Here is a 25,407-nt window from a genome sequence, read left to right as displayed (position 1 = left end):
CCAGCTATTCGGGAGGCTGAGGCAGGACAATGGCATGAACCTGGGAGACAGAGCTTGCAGTGAGCTGAGATCGCGCCACTGCACTTCAGCCTGAGTGACAGAGCAAGACTCAGTCTCAAAAAAAGAGAAGGGGGAGGGGGAGGGGGAGGGGGAAGGGAGGGGGGAGGGGGAGGGGGAAGGGAGGGGGGAGGGGGAGGGGGAAGGGAGGGGGGAGGGGGAGGAGGAGAAGGAGAAGAGAAGGAGAAGGAGGAGAAGAGAAGGAGGAGGAGGAGGAGGAGAGGAAGAGGAAGAGGAGGAGGAGGAGGAAGAGGGAGAAGAAGGAGGAGCAGAAGGAGGAGGAGGAGAAGAGGAGGAGGAGGAGAAGAGGAGGAGGAGGAGGAGGAGGAGAAGGAGAAGGAGGAGAAGAAGGAGAAGAAGAAGGAGAAGGAGAAGGAGAAGAAGAAGAAGAGGAGCATCTGAGGGAGGTCAGGTAAGCTGGGAGGCACCAGTTGGTGCCATAGCTCTAGACAGACAAGGCCCAGAGTCCAGAATTATCAGAGATTCAGCAAGGCAGGAACCAGTGGGCAACACTGTCAGAGACCCTGAAGTAGAAGCCCTTTGCTCTCTGCCTTATTCTATCCTCCCTCCCACCTCAGTGTGGACAGCCTTGCTGCATCCCCTAGAAGTGTATGTAAGCACCACATCTGGAGGTCTGCAAGAATGTTCTAACTTCGATTGGCACAGAAGCAGAGCTGCTAGGCTTTCTATGAGATCAGGATGGTGGCAGTCCAAGTCCTCAGGGCACCTAAATGTTTTCTCTTGTAGCCAGAAAGAAACATCCAGAGCTTAAACAAGTGAGCCATAACCCTCTCAATCTGCTCATGATGAAGTTGGGCAGCGCAGTGGGGAAGCAACAGCTTCTAAGTTAGTAGTGAGTGTTCACATACTCCCAAGGCTTGAGTAACCTGAAAAATTTTTTGAATAAATCTAATATCTTTTTCTAAGATGTCATGTGAGTATATCATGAACAGCAATGCTTCTATTAAGTAAAATAGAGGGTGCCTTTTCGCTGATATACTTTATTAGGAATTATGTTGCTAGATACAGGAGTTATGTAATAGGTATAGCACTGTTCAAGTTGTCAGAAAAAGGAATGGATCAGAGCAGGAAAATGTGTTTAAAAGCTTCTGAGATACCACCAAATGGGTTCAAAGCCATGGAGAGGGATCACAATATGACTTTCTGTTTCACGCACCAAGGAAAAGGGGCCGAGTGCATATGCATCTGGCACCGCAGTTTTACTGCAGGCTTGCCTCACCACAGTGGCAGAAGGGCTGGCTAGCTGAAGGCCCGGGAGCTGTACAGAGCAGCACATGAAATTGGCTGTGGCTCAGATGCAATTCACAGCCTACAAAAACAGCCCACTTCCCTGCGCGGTTTTGTTCAAGGTCAGGACTATGCTCAGAAAAAAACCTCCCGTGCATGAGTCAGGCAGCCAAATACAATTATGGTTAAGACCCTCTGGCAGTGGTTAAGACCCATGACCTCCTGGGTCATCACACTGTTTGAGCCATTGCTTTGTCATCTCACCACGTTACGAGTTTCCCATGGCTACCCGGGAGCCCTTCCCCACCACTAAGTCAGCCTCCTTGAAGCTCGCTAGCTTTGCCATTTGTCTGGCACAAAGAGTACCACATTTATACTTTCTAACTCCAATTCAGCCATTTGTGGCAGCAAACGATATCTTCCATCCAATATCATTTGGAGCTTATGGTATGTTTCATCACTTCAGTCCATGCTACTCTGATACCAGCCATCGCTTTCATAATGCACAATCAGAAGACTCTAAGTAAGCATGCCTCAGAAAATGGGCCCTGATGGCTTTCAAACAAACCACAGAGCCCAGGCCTGCTCCCTGCTATTCCGATCTTGTAGCTCTGAGGTGGGGTCCAGGGATCAAAACAGCATTTCAGATTATTCTCATGCAGGTCAAAAGACTATACTGTGAAAAGAGTCTGAAATGATATCCTGGCCTTTGGACATATTTTAAACTAAAGACAGAAAATGCAAAAAACACCATAAATTCAATTTCATCAGAAATTCTGATGTGGTCCTATCACTGGTGGTTTTATCTGCGATATAAATGCTCTGAAGTCTAGCATACATCTTTAGCATCTCAAGCCATTGACAAAAAGTCATAACTATTTTATGCAAATCGTGATCCACAAATGACCAAAGACACTCAATACCTTATATATGATGGACAGGTGCTAAGGGAAATTAAGCATTGTACCATATCACCTAACTCCACATATTTTCCCATTTGGGTTCACAACCCTTCATCTTGAACTTGCACTTTGTTTTAGCAGCGAGAATAATACTGGATTTATGCATCAAGGCAATGTGCCTTGTGTAATGCAGTGCTTAATTTACAGTTGATTTTAAAGCTGGTGATGCCAAACTTTGAACGAACTACTTTATTTTTCATCATTTTAATTTCAAACTTCTGTTTGAGCCCAAACTTATTTTGCACTTCTACAGATGTTCTCTACGCTTTTTATATACCACTACTATCAAAAGGTTATTTGGAATACAAAATGTAGTATGTCTGCAAAAACTAAAGGAAAAGGGGAAGATGAAGTGAAAAGAATAATAAAAGGGAAAAGGAGGAAAAGAAGAGGAAAAAGATAAAGAAAGGGAGGAACATGTCATCTGACCAGTCCCTTCCATGCAAAATTTGCTACTGTTCTTTTGTACTCCAGCAGTGCTCAATGACATCTACCACCTTCACCCTTCCCTGCCACTTGCCCTATGACATGAAGTCCGTACTACCCAGTAATCTAGCCCATGTGATCCCAAGAGGCTCTCAGAGATTCAGCAAATACTCCAACATCCCTGGAGCCCAGCCCTCCACCTCCTTCTTGGAGAGGAGACCACTGCAGGTAAGGCAAAGGCTTCTGCTCATGCCTGTGTTGGGCACGCCCCCCTTGTCTCACTGATGCTCCATCCAGCAACAGGGAGTTCACATGCTGCTTAGATCTGGCCACACTCCTGGTTTCTGAAGAGTAATTCAACCTCTCTCCCAGCCACCCTGACCTGGCACTCAATGAACACTTATAAGCATAACTAAGTGTAGGTACTGTTTTTGATGCTGGGATGCAGAGTTTAGTAAGATTTGGAGCTTACATTACAGTTGGAGGGACAGACGTAAAAACGAGTAGACAGCCCCACTGAAAGAGATGAGGGAAGATTTCCTTAATCAACAGCATTGAGTCTTGAAGCATGAGCTAGCCAACTGAAGTGATCAAATCCAGGGTTATATTACAAGACAAAAAAAGAGGCCTGATGAAAGGCATGGAGCTGTGAAATATTTGGGGTTGGGGGGGCATACAATCAGTTCAGCATTACGGGAATATAAAGTATGAACCTGGAGACTTGGTGCATGAAGCTGAAGACCAGGCAGAGGCCAGAAGGCAGAGGGCTGGAGCCCTCCCTGGGGGTCTTGGATTTAATTTATGAGCAGTGGAAAACTGCCAAGGAGGTTTTTGTTTAATGTATGCTCTGCCAGATCTGCAATTTGGGAAGCACCTATGGTGGTGGTGTAAATCCTGCATGTAAGGTGGGGTGGGGTAGGTGGCACGGGAGTGAGATCCAAAGTATTAAGGCCATCTGGAAGCTTCTGCAATACAACAATCCAGAACTGATGAGGGTCCAAATAGGGACAGAAGCGAGCATAAAGAGGAAGAAATGGATGTGAACAACTCTTTAGAGGCTTAACCAATCGGGCATGCCAGAGAAGAATTCTAGGAAGAGTCCCAGGTTTCTGGCTCATGTGACTCAGCAGTGAGTTTACTGGAAAAGGGAAGGAGGAGAAGAAATTTACTTGGGGATGTGAGGAGTTATTTATGAATTCATTATGAACTCCAAACCCCTTTACACAAGCCAAGCAATCCCTGCAAATTTTGAAGACTTTAAAAATGTTACTGGCAGTGTCATAAAAGAACTATTTTCCCAAAGGGTTTGTTCACTGAAGTTTCATTGTCTAGAATTCAATTTGTACCTTCCTAACTCCATTATTATTGAATGTCCATAAACAGGGAAGGTGTGTTCTGCTTTCAACACTGATTTCATCACTCTGCTCATTTGATGCTGAACAGTAAACCCCCAGCCTTGGCTCCTGTCCACATTTACCCATCGGTGTTCTTGGTGTCAAGGATCTGCTGCTGTGCTGGCCAGTGATTCAGCCAAGCTCTGGGGGCAGACAGGACAAGGCCTCCACATGGTTGTTAGAGAAAATCTTAAGTAGTGTGTCTGTAATATCTTACTTCATATGTTTAAAAATCAAATATGACAGTTTAAAAATAAATATTAATTCCAGATAATAGTATCCACAAATATTTATTTTCTGTATATTTTTTTAATCCTCAGATTTAATTTTTACAAGACCAGCTCATAAATATCTTCCATCTCCTTATTCCCACCAATCGTCCTGCCCTTCTTCCCAAACACAAAACCCAGGGAGCTTTCTTCTTTCTTTGATAACTATGAATTTGTTGCTAAAGGAAAGGAAAGAATGCAAAAAAAAAAAACTAGTAAGTGAAGAGAATACATCTTTTCCAAATTGTTACAATTAAAGTTCTTATTGAGATATGATGACAACATTACTAGAAATATGCGTGCATATAAATTCGTAGGTAATATATGTTGTATATAATATGTTATACGCTGGGTGCAGTGGCCTATATCTGTAATCCCACTGCTTTGGGAGGCCAAGACAAGAGGATCTCTTGAGGCCAGGAGTTTGAGACTACCCTGTGCAATATAGGGAGACCCTGTCTCTATGAAAAAATTAAAATTAGCTGAGTGTGGTGGTGCATACCTGTAGTCCTAGTGACTGGGGAGGCTGAAGCAGGAGGATTGCTTAAGCCCAGGAGTTGGAGGCTGCAGAGAGCTACAATTGAGCTGCTGCAGTCCAGCCTGGGTGGCAGAGCAGGACCCTGTCTCTAAAAAGAAATAATAACAATAATAAAATATAAATATATATAATATGTTATATATAATACATACATATTTATATACATATATACATATTTAAATTTGAGTTAACTTACCGCTTTCAATAGATGTTCATTCCCCAAGAAAACTTACAGAGTTTAAGATATCAGTTCAAACTTCTTGGTACAATCTTTTAAAAGAACCATTGATCTAAAATATCCTTCAAAGGTTTGTCTAATGCCCCATTTCAGCTCCCTGAGAAGCATGGAAATTGCATGCAGAACATTTATTAGGCGGTGCTTTCAAGATCAGTGACTGGAGGGGAGGGAGGAAACCAGCATTGGGAAGAGGAAGGAGTTGGGTCACAATGCAGGGAGACAATGGCTTCAGCTACTCCTACTGACTCTTCAGAGTTGTTCCTGTTAAGGCTGAAGGGACCAAGCCTTTATACCGCTGCATCAACCAGACACCCTAGTCATTAGACGCAAGCTGCCTTGGGGATAGGAAGGCGACCTTGGTAAAGAGTCAGCAAGTTCAGCAAGAGTCTGCAGCCAAGGGCAAGTCCCAGAAAGGGACTCAGCTGGGTGCTGTCCACAGCCAACACTCCTACAGCTGGGGTAATTTGTCCTTCTGTAATATATAATAACATAATAACAGAGGGCTTCTGATAAGCACACCACACTACACTTAAGTTCTAAGAAAGTCTCCAAACTGGCATTAATTACATCTGAATTAATGTAAGCATGGTGACCTTAAGCAAGTCACTTAATGCTATGGGGTTCATTTCCCTTATATATCACATGAGGCAGGATAGATCTCAGGTTTCTTCAACCCTAGAGGTCTAGATATGGCCAAATTTCTCATACTGTAGAGATGTGCTTTTATCGTCTCTATTTATACTTTCTATGCATATTTGGGGCTCTTTGAATAAACAACACATGCCATACATTTATGCTTACTTTATATGACCTGAATTAGTGGAGCCACTTGGAATGTCTGGGCATTCGAAGGAAAATTTATAGAAAGATATTTCTTTGTTTTAATGACATATTATTTACCATACCTTCAATTTATTTAATTCTAAGACAATTGGTAGGAATATGTAGGTCTTTCATTGTAGTGTTATTCTCATTAGAAAATAGGATTTTAAAAAATCTTTTTGAGGACACAGTCTCCATGAACATGTTGAGGGGAAAAAGCCAGGACTTCTGGTAGTACATCACCAGAATGTACTACCAGAACTGTACTGTGTCTGGTAGACACAGCCAGAATAATAATGAGAATAACAATGATATAATGCTCTTTATCAGTACCGTAAGAACTAAAGGAACATCCAGAGGAAATACAGGCTACTTCAGGAAACAGGCTGCTAAGATCATCTAACATCTCACAAAACAAACAAAGGCTTTGGATTTGTTAGATATTTCCAAGGCTTCCACTAATCAGAACTGTCAACAGCAGAGAAGGAGAAATAGGAGGATTCTGAACGTCTTAGAACTCTGGGTAGCAAATGAAATTGACAAAGCAATAGTGATGTTGAGTTTTCTGGAGTTGGTGTCAGTGCCTAGATTCTGTTCACCTTAACTCAAAGGGAAGGTCTTCTCTTTTCACTCCCTCTTATCAAAATGTATCTCTACATTGTCATATATTTTTAATGGCCGTATTCAGGGACATACAGGAGATAGGCTGAGAATAAATTGCACTACACACTAAGGTGCTCTGCCTTCTTCCTAGTGACCACTAGCCTTGGAGGAGATGTAGAGGCGAAGGCTTGGAATACAGACAAATACCTCACTGTGGTACTGAGCGTAGGCCATGCTTGGTCCCTAAGTGATTCAAGTCACCTACTCATATCCAAGAAACATTTCCAGAGATGAGAAAAAATGGCTCATTTCAATTGCCTGACTGACGGCATGGATGCAGTAAAAAGAGAACACTTTTGCACTACTGGTGGGAATGTAAACTGGTACGACTGTTATGGAAAACAGTGTGGAGATTCCTTAAAGAGCCAAAAGTAGATCTACTATTTGATGCAGCAATCCCACTATTGGCTATCGACCCAGAGGAAAAAGATACTTGCACATGCATGTTTCTAGCAGCACAATTTGCAATTGCAAAAACACAGAACCAGCCCAAATGCCCATTAATCAATGAGTTGATAAAGAAAATGTGGTATATGTATATATGTATATGTATGTGTATATATACATATATATATGTTTGTGTGTGTGTGTGTATACACCATGAAATACTACTCAACCATAAAAAGGAATGAAATAATGGCATTCACAGCAACCTGATGGAATTGGAGACTATTATTCAAAGTGAAGTAACTCAGGAAGGAAAACCAAACGTTGTATGTTCTCACTCATAAGAGGAAGCTAAGCTATGAGGACACGAAGGCATAAGAATGATACAGTAGACTTTGGGGACTCAGGGGAAAGGGTGAGAAGAGGGTGAGGGATAAAAACAACATATTGGGTACAGTGTATACTGTTCAGATGATGGATGCACCAAAATCTCAGAAATCATCACTAAAGAAGTTATTCACATAACCAAACACCAGTTGCTCCCTAAAAACCTGTTGAAATATAAAATAAATTAAAAATAAATAAATAAATGGTCCAACTGAGTCACTGGCCTGGGGAGTCTGCATAACACATGATACACCCTGCAGCATTATAATGCAGGAGAAAAATATTGCCACCTTCTTTCAGGGAGGATTTTTAAAAATGACACTGTGGGCCAGGCATGGTGGCTTACGCCTGTTATCCCAGCACTTTGGGAGGCTAAAGTGGGTGAATCACCTGAGGTCAGGACTTTGAGACCAGCCTGGCCAACATGGTGAGACCCTGTCTCTACTAAAAATACAAAAATTAGCCAGGCGTGGTGGTAGGCACCTGTAATCTCAGCTACTCGGGAGGCTGAGGCAGGAGAATTGCTAGAACCAGGGAGGCGGAGGTTGCAGTGAGCCAAGATGGCGCCATTGCACTCCAGCCTGGGTGACAACAGCAAGACTCATCTCAAAAAAAAAAAAAAAAGACACTGTGAAGTGCAGTGTGGACATATCTCACAATGACTTGGCTTATTGAATGAAAAATTTAACAAAGCAAGCAATCATCCAGGAAGGATGGAGAATGTGAGTTACCTATGAGATGGAAATGGCTCCTCTGCATTTGGAAGCCCATCCTCTCTTTTTGGCAAAGGTCAGGAAAGCCTTTCTGCTGGGAAATAACAAGCAAAAGATGTAGCAACACTAAGTCACAGTGAGCCCACCAAGGGCCCCAGGTGAGTGGGAGGGGTCTGAGCAGGTGTGCTGGGCTGAGCCGCCAGCCTCACCGGGCCTTGAGCTGGATGTTCCTCCACAGGCCCTTTCCCTGCCTTCAAGAGGGAGCCTGGCCAGGTGCAGTGGCTCACACCTATAATCCCAGGCCTTTGGGAGGCTGAGGCAAGAGGATTGCTATACCCCAGGAGTTTGAGACTAGCCTGGGCAACATGGTGAGCTATCTCTACAAAAAAAAAAGTAGTGGGGAGGGCCTGAGGTGAAAACAACTCTGAATTCTATGGCAGGTGCGCCCAATACAAGAATTAAGAAATATGTTTAATGGCATGCTATAAAAAATGCCACCTCACACCCATTAAGATGACTGCTATTAAAAATAATAATAACAGTATAAGCAAGGATGTGGAGAAGTTGGAACCCTTAGGCACTGATGGAATGTAACCAGTGTGGGCACTGTGGAAACAGTATGGTAAGTTCCTCCAAAAATTGAAAATGGAATTGTCACCTGATCTAGAAATTCCCCTTCTGGGTATATAACCCAAAAGAATTGAAGGCAGGGACCCGAACAGATATTAGTACACCCATGTTCACAGCAGCATTATTCACAAAAGTCAAAAGGTGGAATCTACCCAAGTGTACATCAGTGGGTGAATGGATAAACAAAAAGTGGTATATACACTAGAATCTTACTCAGCTTTTAAAAGGAAAAACCTCATGCATTCTACAACATGGATGAACCCCCGGAGGACATTACACTTAGTGATATAAGCCAGTCACAAAAATACAATACAGTGTTATTCCACTTATAGGAAGCACCTAGTGTAGTCAAATTCTTAGCGACACAGAGTGGAAGGGAGGTGACCAGCAGCTGATGAAGGGGAGAATGGACAGTTGTTTAATGAGTATAGAAATTCAGTGTGACAAAATGAAAAGGGTTCTGGAGATAGGTTTCACAGCAATGGGAATGTACTTAACACTAAACTGCACACTTCAACTTGGTTAAAATGGTAAATTTTATGTGTTATGTGTGTATTTGACTGTAAATGCCATGAAGTAATGATTTAAAAACCATTTAAAAATCATTACTTCATAGGAAAAATTGCCAACTGGTGCAGAGCTGAATGAGTCTTGCCACTCTAACCATTGGCTGGAGTCTGTGGTTAGAATCAATACCACATGGGGTTCCCTGGAGAACTTGTGCAAATCAGGAGGAACCCTGGGGAGCCCGTACCAGTCTGAGCAAGGCAGGATCGCCCAGTGATGAAGATAGTAGCTGATCAAGTTAGACAGCAGGGGTGATCCCAGCTCCAACATCCTGCTATGTTGCCCTGAGCAAATTACTCAGCTAGAGCTGAATTCTAATTGTGAAATGAGGTAATAACAGCTATTCCATGTAGGACTGCTGTGAGGATTAACTAAACACAAAGCACGAAGTGAAGAACAATGTAGAATGCGTTACTATTTGTGCCATGAAGCAGGGGGAAAAGATATATTCTCTCTAGATGTATGTATGTATATATATTCATATTTTTTGTTTATGTGTAAAACATCCCTGGTAGGTTATACAAGAAATGAAAAGCAGTCATTATTTCTCTGGGAGATGGTAACTCAGTAGATGGAAGGAAGGAAAGTTCTACTAAATATCTCTTATAATTTTTAAATTTTAAGCCATACAGATATAGTACGTATTCAAAATTAACTACTATGTCAAAAGACAAGATATATGGAGTACACATTATTCAATGTATATTAATTATTACAATGATAATTATCATGAGAACCATTATCCTTACACCTAAGTTTCTGAGCCAGATAGCACTCCTAGGTTTGTGTTTTGTTTTAATTTTAGATTCCGGGGGCACATGCGCTTGTTACGTGGGTATTACCTGTGTAATGATGTTGGGTTCCTAGTGTACCCATCACCCAAATATTGAACATTGTACCCAGTAGGTAATTTTTCAACCCTTACCTTCCTCCCACTCTACCCCCCTTGGAGTCCTGAGTCTACTTTCCCCATCTTTATGTTCATGTGCACCCCCTATTTAGTTCCCACTTGTAAGTGAAAACATATGATAAGTGATTTTCTGCTTCTGTATTAGTTCACCAGGATAATGGCCTCCAGCTCCATCCATGTTGCCGCAAAGGACATGATTTCATTCTTTTTTGTGGTTGTGTAGTATTCCATGGTATACACACACACACGTGTATATATATATACACACAACATATATATATATTTTTTTTTAATCCAACCAACTGTTGGTGGACACTTAGATTGGTTTCACGGCTTTGCTATTGTAAACATCAGTCCTGTATGGAATACCTGTTATCACCTCATTTTACAACTAGAATTCAGCTCTAGCTGAGTAATTTACTCAGGAAAACAAAACAGGATGGTGGAGCTGGGATCACCCCCATGTCTAACTTGGTCAGCTATGATCTTCATCCCTAGGCTATCCTGCCTACCTTGGGCTGGTAAGAACTCCCTGGGTTCCTGCTGATTTGCATTTGCACAGGTTCTCTAAGTGTATCTAGCAAAAAGTTAAACCCCTGGGAGGAACCCTGGAATCTTTTCAGAATCTCCATGGCTTGTCCAGAACTCCCAAGACATCATCTACATCTACTATTCTATAATGCTACTCCCACTACTCTCAAAGAAAAAATCTAAGCAAGACAATACTGATGCCAACCAAACAAGAACACAAACTCAGGACACATAGACAAGGGGAAAGATGGGGATTGGGAAAGCAGGAAGGAGGAAAGAGAAGGGGACAAGGTGAAGGGAACAGACAGGAAATCGTCTGTAAATGTATACATGGGTATAACCCATTTTCCACTTTTGCTCCTTTTGCTCACCTAACTCCACTCACAGTCCCTTCCACCACACTGCTTCTGGTTAAACATTTGTGCTATACAAATTGAGTAGCAAATAGCCTAGATCCCTAAAGATTAATATTAAACAGCTTTATCAAACAAACCGAATCACATGATGCCAGGTCCTGGAGACAGAATATCCCTGCAGAAGCAGGTCTGTCCTGCTTCCCCAGTTGTCTGACCCTACCAAGGCAAAAAAAAAAAAAAAGCAGGCTCCCCATCTAGGTCTACCAGTGGTGACACACTAGTAGACTGTCCTCTGGGGTGAGCCAGCCTGTCTGCAAAACCCCACAAGCTCTTCAGAGAACACGACCACCTGACTAATGGCACCCTTTCCATGGCTTTCATTTCCAGATCTTGCCAGCATCCATTATCTGGTTTCCTTGTCACTGCCAGCACAAAAAGACACAAAAGTTACTGAACAGCATCACAGTCACAGCTCTAAGGGCAACATGAGCCAGACAGCTGCTTACGACGTATTCTCCTATACTACACAGACTGCCCTGTTGGACAGTAAGTTATTTAAGCCAATCTGCATTTTTATATCTTACCCTGTGCAGAACTATTGGTTCCGCTTGGGTGCACAGGAATATCGAGAAAGAAAAAGCATTGTGATGTTAGTATTGGGAGCATTCAGAGCCTCAAAGATTGATCAATAGAGACACTATATTGGATGCAAAATTCTTCCCTCACAGCCAAGTTGTCACTCATGATGTTTTTCAGTCCATATACTGTGCTAACCTAGTATTAATTCTCAAAGATTTATTTAATTATGGAGGATCAAGCCTTTCAAAAAATAATTAATTACAAAAGCTACTTAATATTCAGAGGTGTCACACAAGCAGATAACTGGCATTCTCTGTTGGTAGTTTAATTAGACAAGAAGATGCAAAAAGCTGTCACTTGAGGGTGGGGGCTGCAGGGGAGGGAAGTTCTGGTAAGCACTACCAGTTGGCCATCTGTACCAAACACAAAAGCCCCACTCTTCAGCTGGCCCCCCGAGAGCAAGCCCCACCACGTTTCCCATCTCATCCACTGGTAACTCCTTTCCGCAGCGCAGAGCTGGAAGGCAGAAGATATTCATGAACTGTAATTTCAAATTCGATGTTTCGTGGATGTGGAAGGTTGGGAAAAACAATTAATCACTTGGTACCTCAGTTTCTCCATCAGAAAAATACAATTCATAAATGTCATCCATCCATCTGCCTCCCAGAGCAACAGCTGCTGAACATGTTCTTTACAAATGGCCCGGAACATGCCAAGTAACAAAACAGGCCCCATGTTACACACTTTGATATAAATATGCTGGCAAGAAATAGAAAATCTTCTTAATTTTACCAAGCAATTGATTCTTGATTATTTCAGAGTTGATTTTTCAAGTTGTAGCTTTTCTGTGCCATTCCCCCGCCCCCATTTTTAAAAATCATCCTTGCCAATCTGTTCTCTAGATAATTCTCTTTCCTTTAGTATCTTCACAAGACAATAAGTAATAATAATAGCAACAATCACTACCACAGTTCATTGTATATTCATATTTAGTCCTTACAACTCACTGAGACCGGTATTATTATCACTTTATTTCTATTTTCCAGATGAAGAAACTTAAATTTAGAGAGCATAGGTGAGTTAATCAATGCCCCAACATTAAGTAGCAAAATTGGGATTAAAATTCAGGTCACTTTAAAACAATTCAGATCACTTTGATTCCAAATCCCATAAATCCCAAAAGATGACTTTTACCATTCTGTCGTAGAGGAGGAAAATAGATATCCAAGCACGCGTACACACACACACACACACACACACACACACACACACACACAGGTCAGGATTTCTGCTGCTTAGCAATTATTATAAAATATGGGAACAATAGAAATGACTAAAATAAAATGTAAATGCAATGAGGTATCTTGGGTTGGCTCCTGGAACAGATCTGAATAAACCCTAAGTCAGGTTTTTTTTTTAAATTAATTCTAAGGAACTCTTGCCATCTCTACCCAAAACTATAAATACTATTTCCATTAGTAAGGTTAAAAGTTGATAATTGTTTAGTCTATTAGCATTGTTTTGAGTATTTAATGTAATGTCAAACCCATAAACTTTTTCCTAAGAGTCTTGTTAGGAAAAAAAAAAACATTAATTTTGTATTTTCATGAGTTTTTTAACCTAAATAGCACAGACAGGTTGATGAAGTGAGAAAACAACCAGTACATTGAAAAGGGTTTATATTTAAGAAAAAAATTAAAATATTAATATATTGATACTGGTTTCATTTATCAAGTATAGGATCTCTAATTCCCTTCTTTAAATAAGTTAGTTTTATGTATTACATAGGTTTAGTTCATACATTATTGAATCAATTTGTTTTGAGTAAAATTAGATTTTGTTAGTAATTTTTAGTGAGCAATTAATTTCCAGAAAAAAACATATTAAAACTACATAGGTTTAAAAATACATAAATTTTCACATGAATAAAAAGACAAAGAAAATAAAATACATTCATATAAAACTATAGAGCCATTGAAAATTTATAATTTAATTTAAAATTTTCCAGTACATCTTTAAGCTTTTTGTTTGTTTTACTGTATTTCTCACCTATATACAGAATTTTGATGTAGCTATATACTATAGAATTTTATGTGATTTCCAGTTTCACTGTATTCTTGACTAAGCATTTTCAATTTTAACAATGGACTTAAATCTAAATGAATTATAAGGCAAAAGTTAGAACTACATAATGTCTCAGAACACTGAAATAATATCAAACCAAATATTAATAACTTTTCCTCACAAACCCTGCCAAAGTGTTGCACTAACAAAACAAAAAGTGAGGAACTGGCCTCAGATGGACACGTTCATATAACATACCAGAAAAAACAAAAAAACAAAAAAAAACAGGGTCATTCAAATATTCTCAGCACCAGGTCCAAACATTAACTCAAGTCCACATATTGTTTAGAAAGCTCTATAGACATGGTACAGGGCTCATCTCAAGCTCACTTCTATAAATGCTGACTTTAATTTTTCCATCTTCTTTATTTACAAATGATAACAAGGTTAAAGATGTCTTAATCCTCCTCATTTTCAGGAACTGATTAGAGGCCCAGCCCCAGGAAATCTGACCCAGTTTCAAGTAATATTAAATTCCTTTTGAGCCTCATGCATTGATGGGTTCTATATGGAAAAGAGCCCCAAGTGGGAGATCCACCCAATTAGCCAACATTTCTCTTAACCACTACTAACCAAAGCTGGACCACACCTCATTGGTGTTCCGGATGTAGCCAAGCATAGCTGCATCTCCCTCTTAGTAGGCTCAAACCCAGGGAATGCCCAAAGCAGAACTGTCATCCCTCACAATTGATCTGTGCTTAAAATCTGGCATCAGGAGACATCTTTAGAAACTGAGAGAACTGTTCCAGTCATTTGGAAGAGCTCCTGACCCGTGCTTAGACTTAGGTTTTACTGGACTGAGGGTGACTTTTGCAGGACTGCTTTCAATTCCTTCAATTATCAATAGTCAGGTGAAAGATATAAAACTGCAACTTAGTACTGAAGAGCCTTGATAAGTTGTGTGACTTATGAAGAGCTAGTTGATGGATTTGATCACTGAATTCCCTGACTTCGTGGTTTTAATAGCATTTGTACCAGGGTTCTTAATCCTAGGGGTCCATAGAGAGAAAGAGATTGAGGATGGGGGCAGGTGTCTGCAAATGCCTTGATGTGAAACTTAATATATATGTGCTTTTTTCTGGGTGCCAGACCCCTAATTTTCATTTTCGAAAAAATTCCTAACTCAAAAAAAAGTTAAATACCACTATATAACATCCACTATGTGGTAACAGAACCAAAGGGCTTCCCGACAGACAGGAAAGTTTTTCAGATGATGTTACGGGTTGAATTGTGTTCCCCCAGCCCCAAATTCATAGGCTGAGTCCTAACCCCAGTACTTCAGAATGTGACCTTTTATGGGGATAGGGTGTTTACAGAATTCAGCTAAAATGAGATCATTATGGTGGGTCCTAATCCAGTACGACTGATGTTCTTTTAAGAAGAGGAATTTTCTGCACAGACAAGGCAGGTGAAAGACTACATGAAGACACAAAGAGCAGATGGCCTTCAATATACAAACAGCCAACAAACACATAAAAAAATGCTGAACATTACTAATCATCAGGGAAATGCAAATTAAAACCACAACGAGATACCACCTTACTCCTGCAAGAATGGTCATAATTAAAAAATCAAAAAACAATAGATGTTGGTGTGAGTGTGGTGAAAAGGGAACACTTTTAGACTGCTGATGAGTATGTAAATTAGTACAACCACTGTGGAAAACAGTATGGAGATTCCTTGAAGAACTAAAAGTAGAACTACCATTCAATCCAGCAATCCCACTACCGGGTATCTACCCAAAGGAACAGGAGTCACTCCATGAAAAAGACACCTACACATGCATGTTTACAGCAGCACAATTTACAATTGCAGAGACATGGAGCCAACCTAAGTGCCCACTGACCAACGAGTAGATAGAGAAAACGTCGCATATATACACCATGGAATACTACTCAGCCATAAAAAGAAATGAACTAATGTATTTTGAAGCACCTTGGATAGAGCTGGAGGCCATTACACTAAGTGAAGTAATTCAGGAATGGAAAACCAAACATTGTATGTTCTCACTTATAAGTGGGAGCTAAGCTATGATAACACAAAGCCATAAGAATGATATAATGGACTTTGGAAACTTGGGGGTGAGAGAAGGTTAAAGAGGGTGAGAGAAGACTACATATTAGGTACAGTGTACACTGCTCGGGTGATGGGTGCGCTAAAATCTCAGAAATCACCACTAAAGAACTCATCCATGTAACCAAAAACTACCTGTACCCCCAAAACTATTAAAATAATAAAAAAGAAGATGGCCTTCAGAACAAATCTGCCAACACCATGATCTTGGACTTCTAGCCTCCAGAGCTGTTAGAAAATAAATTTGTCATTTAATCAGCTCAGTTTGTAGTACTTTATTATGGCATCCCTAGCAAATTAATACAGATGCTTAGTATATTCATTTTTGAATGCATAGAATTCTGCTCAGGAAAACCTGAAAAGATTATTTGCAAGTGGAAAGTCTCCAGTGTTCACGTTTTGTTTTGTTTTTTTCATATACAAGGTCATAAAATTTGAAAAATTAAGTATGTTCACCTTCTTAAATAATCCATTTCTAGAAAGAATAAAGGACATAAAAATTATTTTTGCTCAACTCCCTTAAGAATCACTGAAGGAACAGAATCATAAATTGTGAGCCAGCATCTCATACACTCTATATTCTATACTCCTTTCTTTTTCTTTCCATGTATCTTCTCTGAGCTCTGTTGAAAAACACACTGTGTTTAAAATGTTATTTATTTTTTAAACAAAGCCATATGTGGTTATTATTAACACATTTTTAAATATAGGTAAGCAAACAAAATAAAAAGAACTCTCCGCTATCCAGAGGTAAAAATTGTTAATATTTGTTACCATATTTTTATTGCTGTCAGATCTCAACCTAATATTTTCCACAAAACTATGAATGGTAATTTGAACTTGTCTTATCCAAATAAACAAGCTCATTATACACATTGCTTAATAATATATGAAATGTAAAGCTGTCAGAATTATTTTGAAAAATCATTAGTGAATGCTCATAAAGAATGTAAACAATAATGATACTATATTGTCTACTTACAAATTTGCTAAGATCTTATATTAAGTGTTCTTATCACAAAAAATAATCAAGAGGGTAGGAAGAAACTTTTTGAGATGACGCATATGGGTATGTCATGGGTATGTTTATGGCATAAATTGTGGTGATGGTTTCATAGGTGTATTTTTTGTTGTTGTTTTTGAGACAGTCCTGCTCTGTCACCTAGGCTGGAGTGCAGCGGTGCGATCTCGACTCACTGCAACCTCTACCTCTCAGGTTCAAACATTTCTCATGCCTGAGCCTCCCCAGTAGCTGGGACGACAGGTGTGCGCCACCACACCTGGCTAATTTTTGTATTTTTAAGTACAGATGGGGTTTCACCATGTTGCCCAGGCTTGTCTCAAACTCCCAACCTCAAGGGATCTGCCCTCGCCTCCCAAAGTGCCGGGATTACAGGCATGAGCCACCATGCCCAGTCCCACAGGTGTATTCTTATATGTACAGCTTATACCCCAATAAAGTGATTTTTAAAAAAGAAAAGAATGTGAATATTAATTACTTATAGAGATTATGTTTTATCAAACAAAAGACTTACATAAGAAGATCACATCTGAATTGAGACACATTGTTATTTACATTCATAATGGAAATAACAAAATTAATCATATTAGGTCTTATAAAAAATTATTACTTTGACCACTAATCTTGCACATGCATAAAACTCTACTGATCAAGGAAAATACTGGAACATTTGAAGATAATATCAAGTGGCACTATCATTGAACTGAGGTGGGCAAATCTGAAAGCATGCAGGCATGAAGGCACCCACATCCACACAGCAAATAATTAGGCAGTCCCTGAGAAATGGAGAAAACAAATAACTCCTAAAGGAAATGAGAGAAATTATTCATTATGATTAAAAGGGAATTAAATCAGGGCAAACAGAAGTAACTCAAAGGAAGGGAAATGAATAGCCAACAAAATAGGTGATTGAAATATTAGAAACAAAGTGAATTCACACAGGAACACAGCAAATCAAATACCGCATGTTCTCACTTATAAGTTATAAACATTGAGTCTACATGGATGTGAATATGGCAACAATAAACACTGGGGACTACTAGAGCAAAGAGGAAGGGAAGCGAGGCGAGGATTGAAAGACTAACTATTGGGTACTATGCTCAGTGCCTGGGTGATGGGATCAAGTGTACCCCAAATCTCAGCATCATGCAATATACACCCAGGTAACAAACCTGCATATGTATGCCCTGAATCTAAAATAAAAGCTGAAATTATTAAAAAGAGAAATATTAGAAACAATCTCCTAAGGAAAACTATGTAAGAGCTATGACTCAAACATGGAAAACAGAGGAACTTAATGTCTACTTAGCCTATTTTCTGAAATAATTCTGATTTTTCAGTAATTTCCATGTTAGTCTCTCATTGACCTCTGCTTCTAGAAGCTGGTGTAGCACTCTGGTTTAAAACTAGGCAAATCTGATCTATTTTGTGAACAATTTTAAATTGAAATGTACATGTTAAGCTTTCCTCTACATTTGTATACACTGCCAGTAAGGAAATGAATTGGCACCATATTTTGAGGGCTCTTCCAAAGTTTTTCATTCACATACTTTCTATTGCAAGAATTTACTTCAGAGATTTTATCCACAAATTTCTTGACCAAGACACAGTAAATATAAATACAATTGACCCTTGAACAATGCAGTGGTGAGGGTTGCTGACTCCCCCATGCAAAAATTCATATATAACTTTTGATTTGCCAAAAAACCTACTGTTGACCAGAGCTTTACTGATACTATTAACAATTGATTAAAACATATTTTGTATTTCACATGTATATACACTATGTTTTTACAATAAAGTAAACTAGAGAAAAGAAAATGTTATTAAGAAAATCGGCCGGGTGCAGTGGCTCATGCCTGTAATCCCAGCCCTTTGGGAGGCTGAGGTGGGCAGATTATCTGAGGTCAGGAGTTCAAGACCAGCCTGACCAACATGGTGAAACCCCCGTCTCTACTAAAAATACAAAATTAGCCAGGCGTGGTGGTGCATGTCTGTAATCCCAGCTACTCAGGAAGCTGAGGCAAGAGGATCACTTGAATCCGGGAGGTGGATGTTACAGTGAGCTGAGATCATGCCATTGCACTCCAGCCTGGGCAAAAAGAGTGAAACTCTCCTTCACAAAACAAAAACAAAGAAAGACAGAAAATCAAGAAGAAAGAAAATATATTTACTGTTTATTAAGTGGAAGTGCATCATCATAATCGTCTTCATCCTCATCATCTTCGTGTTGAGTAGGCTGAGGAAGGCGAGGAGGGGTTGGTCTTACTGTCTCATGGGTCGCAGAAGTGGAAGACAATCTGCCTATAAGTGGATGCACAGAGTTCAAATCTGTGTTGTTCAAGAGTTAACTATACAATAGGCTGGGCGCAGTGGCTCACACCTATAATCCCAGCAGTTTGGGAAGCCAAGACAGGTATATTTGAGGTGTATTTGGAATTTGAACCAGCCTGGGCAACATGGCAAAACCCCATACCTACCAATAAATACAAAAATTAGCAGGGTGTGGTGGCGCACGTTTGTGGTCTCAGCTACTCAAAGGCCAAGGTGAGAGGATCTCTTGAGCCTAGAAGGCAGAGGTTGCAGTGAGTCGAGATCATGTCACTACACTCCAACCTGGATGACAGAGTGATACCTCATCTCAAAAAAAAAAAAAAGAAAGAAAAAAGAGTTAACTGTACAGTAATCACATTGCAGCAGTTTGTCTTGGAACAAAAATATAGAACTAGGGCCAGGTGGCTCATGACTGTAATCCTAGCACTTTGGGAGGCTGAGGTGGGAGGATCACTTGAGACCAGGAATTCAAGACCAACCTGACCAACAGAGCAAGACCCCATCTCTTTAAAAAATAATAATAATAAAACTTTAAAATCTAGAACCAATCAAATGAGCATCTAGAAATAGCTAGTAAAATAAACAATGATATAGTTATAGAACATACTACTGTATACAGTAAAGACTAGTAGATTTTTATGTAGGGATGTAAAAATAGGTCTAAAATTTGACGCTAATTAACAAAATAATTAATTGCAGAATATTACATTCAGTATTATCTCATGTCTCTATGGAGGAGGTGTTTTAAGGGATATTCTCTATTTTTGTGCATATGTAGAAACTTTCTAAAAGGATACACAAGAAACTGTTTGGAAGAGGTCTTACTGTGTGAGAAGGCCTCTGGTGGCCTTCTTAATGTTTTGCCAAAATTATGTATTACTTTCGTAAGTGAGAAACCTACATCTAGTTTATTTTTAACTTCCAAATGACAGGAAGTAATTCTTTTATGACATTTGTTTAGTAATTTTTAAACATTTCACACATGGCCTACTGTAGACTTTGGTTGCTGAGTTTGTATTTGCCTACATCATCCCTAATGCCATAATCATCCCTAATTATGTCATTATCTAGGTAGAACCTTCTTACAGAACTATGGGTTTTATGAAACTGAACATTCTTATGCAATTCTTGGCAATTCTGTTTAGGTCTTTCTAAAATGTATGAGCCCACTTAACCAGTATCTTGCCTTTTTTTGAGAGAGAGAAAGACCAAGAAGAAAAAGAAAGAGAGAAGGGATGAGAGAGAGGGAGGGAGAGAAGAAAAAGATAAAAATACAGATAGAAAGATGGATGGATGGAAGGAAAGAGGAAGGAAAGGGAGAAGGAAGAAAGAAAGACGAGAAGGAAGGAAGGAAGGAGAGAAGGAGGAAGGAATTTTTGATTAACTAAAAACTTTAAATTCTTTCATAAATATAAAATGAAATTAAAAGTCAAACAGCAGTTTGAGAAAAATATTTCCAACATAAATAAGAGATAAGCAATTTTATCCTTAATTAATAAAGAGCTACTACAAATCAATTTTTAAAGAAGTCTAACAACTCAATGGAAAAATAGCCTAAAGGTATAATTTCATTAGGAGAATACATGTAAAAAGATAATAACATATAAACAAATCTTCATCCTCTCTAGTTATCAAAGAAAATCAAGTTAAAACAATTATATACAGTTTAACTATCAGATTAGCAAAGCTTTTTAAATATAAGACCCAATATTGGTAAGAGTTCAGAAAATCAGGAACTTTTATTCACAGCTAGTAGATTGAAAGCATCCTAATCTTCCTGGGAGTCAATTTATAAATATATGTTTTAAAATCCTCTAAAAGTACATCATTTTAGATGCTAAAAATCTACTAGGAATTTATCCAAGGATATTGCTTATCGTAGGATGCATATATCAGAGCATTTATATAAGCATTGGTAATTAAAGTGAAAAATAAAAAAGGCAACCAATCAGAATTCCAATAAAGGAGCACAGATTAAGCAAATACATATTAGTTAAATAAATATATAAAATATTATCTTTTTTCCCACTTTTTTATAATGGACATAGTCCATTTTGTGTTGCTATAACAGAATGCCAAGACTGAGTAATTTACAAAGGAATGAAATGTATCTCTTACGTTTCTGGAAGCTGAGAAGTCCAAGATCGAGAGACCGCATCTGGTGAGGGCCTTCTTGATGCATCATCCCAGGGCAGCAGGTGAAGAGCAAGAGAGCAGGCTCAAGAGCCAGAGAGTGAGAGGGGGTCAAACTTGCCTTTACAATAAAGCCTCTCTCACAATAATTGACCCACTCCTGCAATAATGACATTAATTCACTCATGAGGGCAGAGCCCTCAGGACCTCCTCATTTCTTAAAGGTCCTACTTCTCAACACTGTTGCACTGGGGATTGTTTCCAACACATGAACTTTGGGGACACATTTAAACCATAGCAGGCTTGTATTAATTGGGTAATTGGATATATTGTTAAATTTTTGCGGTAAAAATTAAAACTTTCCTATTTTCCAGTGATAAAACTTCTTTCCAAAGAAGGCCTATGGGAGAGGGAATCTAATTAATGGAAGCTTCTGCTTTAGCATGATTCCTAAGAATTAAGGTTTTATAATAAATAAAAATACAATCAATAAGTCATTAATATCTGTCAAGCAAAACCAAATATAGAAACTGCAAATGCAGTGAAATTTCGTAGCTCAGAGGTTTGGTAATGAGATGTGAAGACCTCCACTTCCAGCAAAATTCTATGTGTCCACCCCTAGTTGGTAATTTGAAGAAAAAGCCACATCTGTGCAGTGACATAAATTTTACTCCAAATGAATCCTGTAAACTTGAAAGTTCTTAGATTTCATCAATAAAATTGCACTCCTGCAAGATTTGTAAGGTGGAAGAGACGAAGAAGACATTCTTTTTTTCTTGCTCTGGAAGCACTGGCAGATGAATATGTGAGTTTCACAGATATTTTTATGCGGTGGCCTCTTTTGTTTCCTTCCCATTGCAGCCCCTCAGCACTGAAGAAAGCTGTGAGGCCACCAGCCGCATTCCTGCAGGTTCTTGATTCTGAGCCACAACAGCTCTCTGCTTTTCTGTGGCAGTAAACCCAAAACTAATGTCAGTCCCCATGATTTTCACTCTTTCAGTCTTTCCCATGGTTTTATAAGCACCTCAATACCTGTATTAAATCTCTCCATATTTAAAATGCCTATAGGGGTTTTGTTTTCCTGACCGAACCCCACCTGATCCAGCCTGGTTACAGCCTGAAAGACTAATGTCACATCTCTGCACTAATGGCAGCTATCACAGTCTTGAAATGAAAGGACATAAGTGATCTTGGAATTTTCTTTAAAATGCCTTTAGAGGTGCTTAAGAGGCTTCTTCATAATTCTGTAATTGATTTGGAAAGGACTTGGGAAATCACTCACAGAAAAGAAAAATGGACACATAAACATGAACATAAGGGATAGTTTCTTGAACATCATAGGATGTTTCCATGAACATAATAGGATATTTCCTTAGGCATTCTTAACCTGGAAGCAGAATAGTTGTTTAGTTGGAAAAAACCCTTATAGACTCCCTCTAGAGAAGACCAACATCAAATCAAAGTCAATCATTCTGGGTTAGCAAAATGATCCATGCAGGGAAATACTCCTAAAACACCAGCTTCCCTCTGATCTGCTAACTCTCATGTCTTTCCACTACTTCATGGCTCTTTTCCAAAGGATTTGCACCTGTCCCAGTCACTTCACATCCTACTTCCTCCATGTGTTCCCTTTCCCCCCAGTCACCCTAATTTCTTAGCATTTATTTAAATGTTCTAAGTGCTCCAGAAGCTAGACATACCAAGAACCCCATCCAGTATTATCAAAGAAGAATATATGCCACAGACATAAATTTTCAAATAAACTACAATGACAAGGTTTTAATTCCAAGTATTTTGAAGAAAATCTAACATGTGTTAAACTCATTTTTTAGGAAAAACATCTGAGACAATAGCACGTAGTTGAAAAAACGTATGGCTTATTCTTTGAACACTTAAACTGAAGTCTGAAATCTGCCACCTGGGTGACCTTGGTTATGTAATTCAACTTCTCTGAAACTGCATTTTTCCTATGTAAAATAGTGACAATAATAATACAAGAAGCCACGCATACCCCAGAGGGCAGTGGTTCTCAAAGTGTGGCCCCAGCCAGCAGCAGCAGAGTCATGTGGGGAACTGTCAGGAAGACTGATTTGGGGCCCCACTTCAGACCTACTGAACCAAAAACTCAAGGTGGGAGGAGGTAGGGACAAGCAAGCAGCAACATGTGTTTTAACAACTTTCAGGTGATTCTGACGGATGCCGCCATATGGATTTTGCATTGATTTAATAAGACCATATAGTGTAAAGAATTGTAAATTCTAAAAAGCTACGCAAAGCATAGCAGGAGCTAGTAGCATTTTGACTATTAATTATTGTGCTATTGAATGCAGCACTGCTCAGAACGAAATGGCCTCAGACCATTGTGCTGAAGAGCCAGAGAGAATTCAAAAGAAACGATTCTGCTTTCAAGAGTTCTGTCCCCTCCCTCTGCTGTCAGCTGTCATTTCTCACCGAGGTCAGTGAGTCCTGCTGCTATCATCTGCTGCGTTATACACACAGTGGTTCTGAGCAACGGCCTGAGGGCAATTCTGTCTTTCCTACGGAATAAAATCTCTAACTGTCTGCAGCTTCTAGCCTCCCTGATGACCCTTTTCCAACTCCTGTTCTGAATGTTTCAGGCCACCACCAGTCTGACCTCCGCGTAGGAGGAGATTTTATAGGATAATAACAAATACACACATCTTTTATATAGAAATATGTGTACATGTATAGCACCAAGCAGTGTCTGCTACCTTGTGCGTGCACAATAAGAATTTTCAGTTGAAGAAATGAATGTGTGTGTTCATATCTCACAAAAGTGTGAGTATACTGCATCACGACACAACGTGCGCATGTAAAAAAATCTTCACTTATATCCTCCAAATGTATTTTTTAAAATTTAAAAATTCAAAAAGTGTGAGGCTATGGACAATACATGGTTTCCCTCTGACATTTCCAACTCCTGTGGGTTACCATGAGACCAGAAAGTGTGGTTTAATCAAACAAGTCTATAAACACTTCTGGGAAAACAACACAAAGGGCAAGAGCTGATGGGAAGTCACTGGCATCGTCTCCCCAGGGAAAGTGCAGCATTTTATACATGTGCGGTAAAAGAGGAGAAAGCTCTCTGAAGCATTAAAAGCACTAAATAAATGAAGGTGCTGTTATTACTGATATGATTCCATCCCTGCTGGGTACAGCAGCTTTGCTTATGGAGTGTGGAGCCTGTGAGCTCCAGGCACAGGGCCTCTCCCACCCTGAGGTAGGGTCCCTTTGAGACTCTGCTCACTGGCTCGACTCCCAGGGCTGTCCTGTCCTGTCCTCTGCAAAGGGTGGCATCTCCCCTCACAGCCTGTCAGGGCAACCCACCTCCCAAGAGAAATGCTTGCTACTTGCCTCTGACCTTAGCTTACCTTCTGCCCCACCATCTGCTCGATTTCCATAGCTTTCATTCGAAGCTTTAGGACTACATGACTGCCTCTTCTAGGTCTATTGGCCATAGCCCCAAGCTTTACTCCCTGCCTCTACAACAAAGAATCTTCATTCCTGCCCCTGCCTTGGCCTCCCTATGGTGACCCTTGTGTCAGGTGAACCAGCACACCCAGGCCTGCACCCTCCATGGTGGCTAAGCACTCATCAGGCCACTTTCCTTAAATCAATAAATTGCCCATCGGCCAGGCCCATGTCCCCTGAGTACAGCCAGACCGAACCCCTAAGACAAGCCATCCCTGGCCTTCTGCTTACTATTAACTCTGTTGTGCAGCAGTCAGCAGACAGTGGGTGCTCAATTAATGTTGTTGTCTACATGAACCAGTAAAAGTTTAGAATGCTGATTCTCAACTAAAATCAGAAATCTGCTTGGGGAAAGCAAGTCAACACTCTCCTGAAATAGTGATGCAATCAGCAGAAATTTTTACTACATCAATCAAAAGGGCTCACAGCAAGTAGTCAGTGAACCAAGTAAAGTGACCTTCGCACCCCCTCTCACTCCTGCCCCACTCCATATTCTTGTTAGCTACTGTTGATTGATGGCTTCCAGGAAAAGATGATCCATCACTGTTCAGAC

At 39.9% G+C, this 25,407-nt stretch overlaps 1 long non-coding RNA gene across 2 annotated transcripts; it reads right to left on the bottom strand.

Annotated features, from left to right (window-relative positions):
- Positions 1 to 3,768: 3,768 nt before the first annotated feature.
- LOC135970918 (uncharacterized) lies at positions 3,769 to 25,220 on the bottom strand. 2 transcript variants are annotated; one of them, XR_010586833.1, is made up of 5 exons: positions 21,348 to 25,220; positions 19,376 to 19,461; positions 19,070 to 19,199; positions 4,859 to 4,982; positions 3,769 to 4,535 (listed from the first exon to the last, which is right to left on the bottom strand). It is a non-coding gene; the product is annotated as an uncharacterized lncRNA (long non-coding RNA). The 2 variants fall into 2 exon arrangements; XR_010586832.1 differs by lacking the exon at positions 21,348 to 25,220 and having other exon boundaries at positions 19,376 to 21,285.
- Positions 25,221 to 25,407: the final 187 nt, after the last annotated feature.

This window comes from Macaca fascicularis, chromosome 5, assembly GCF_037993035.2.
Source record: "Macaca fascicularis isolate 582-1 chromosome 5, T2T-MFA8v1.1".
NCBI classification, from domain to species: Eukaryota; Metazoa; Chordata; class Mammalia; order Primates; family Cercopithecidae; genus Macaca; species Macaca fascicularis.
The sequence above is the reverse complement of the archived record's forward strand: the minus strand, read 5'-3'. Positions and strand labels throughout refer to the sequence as shown.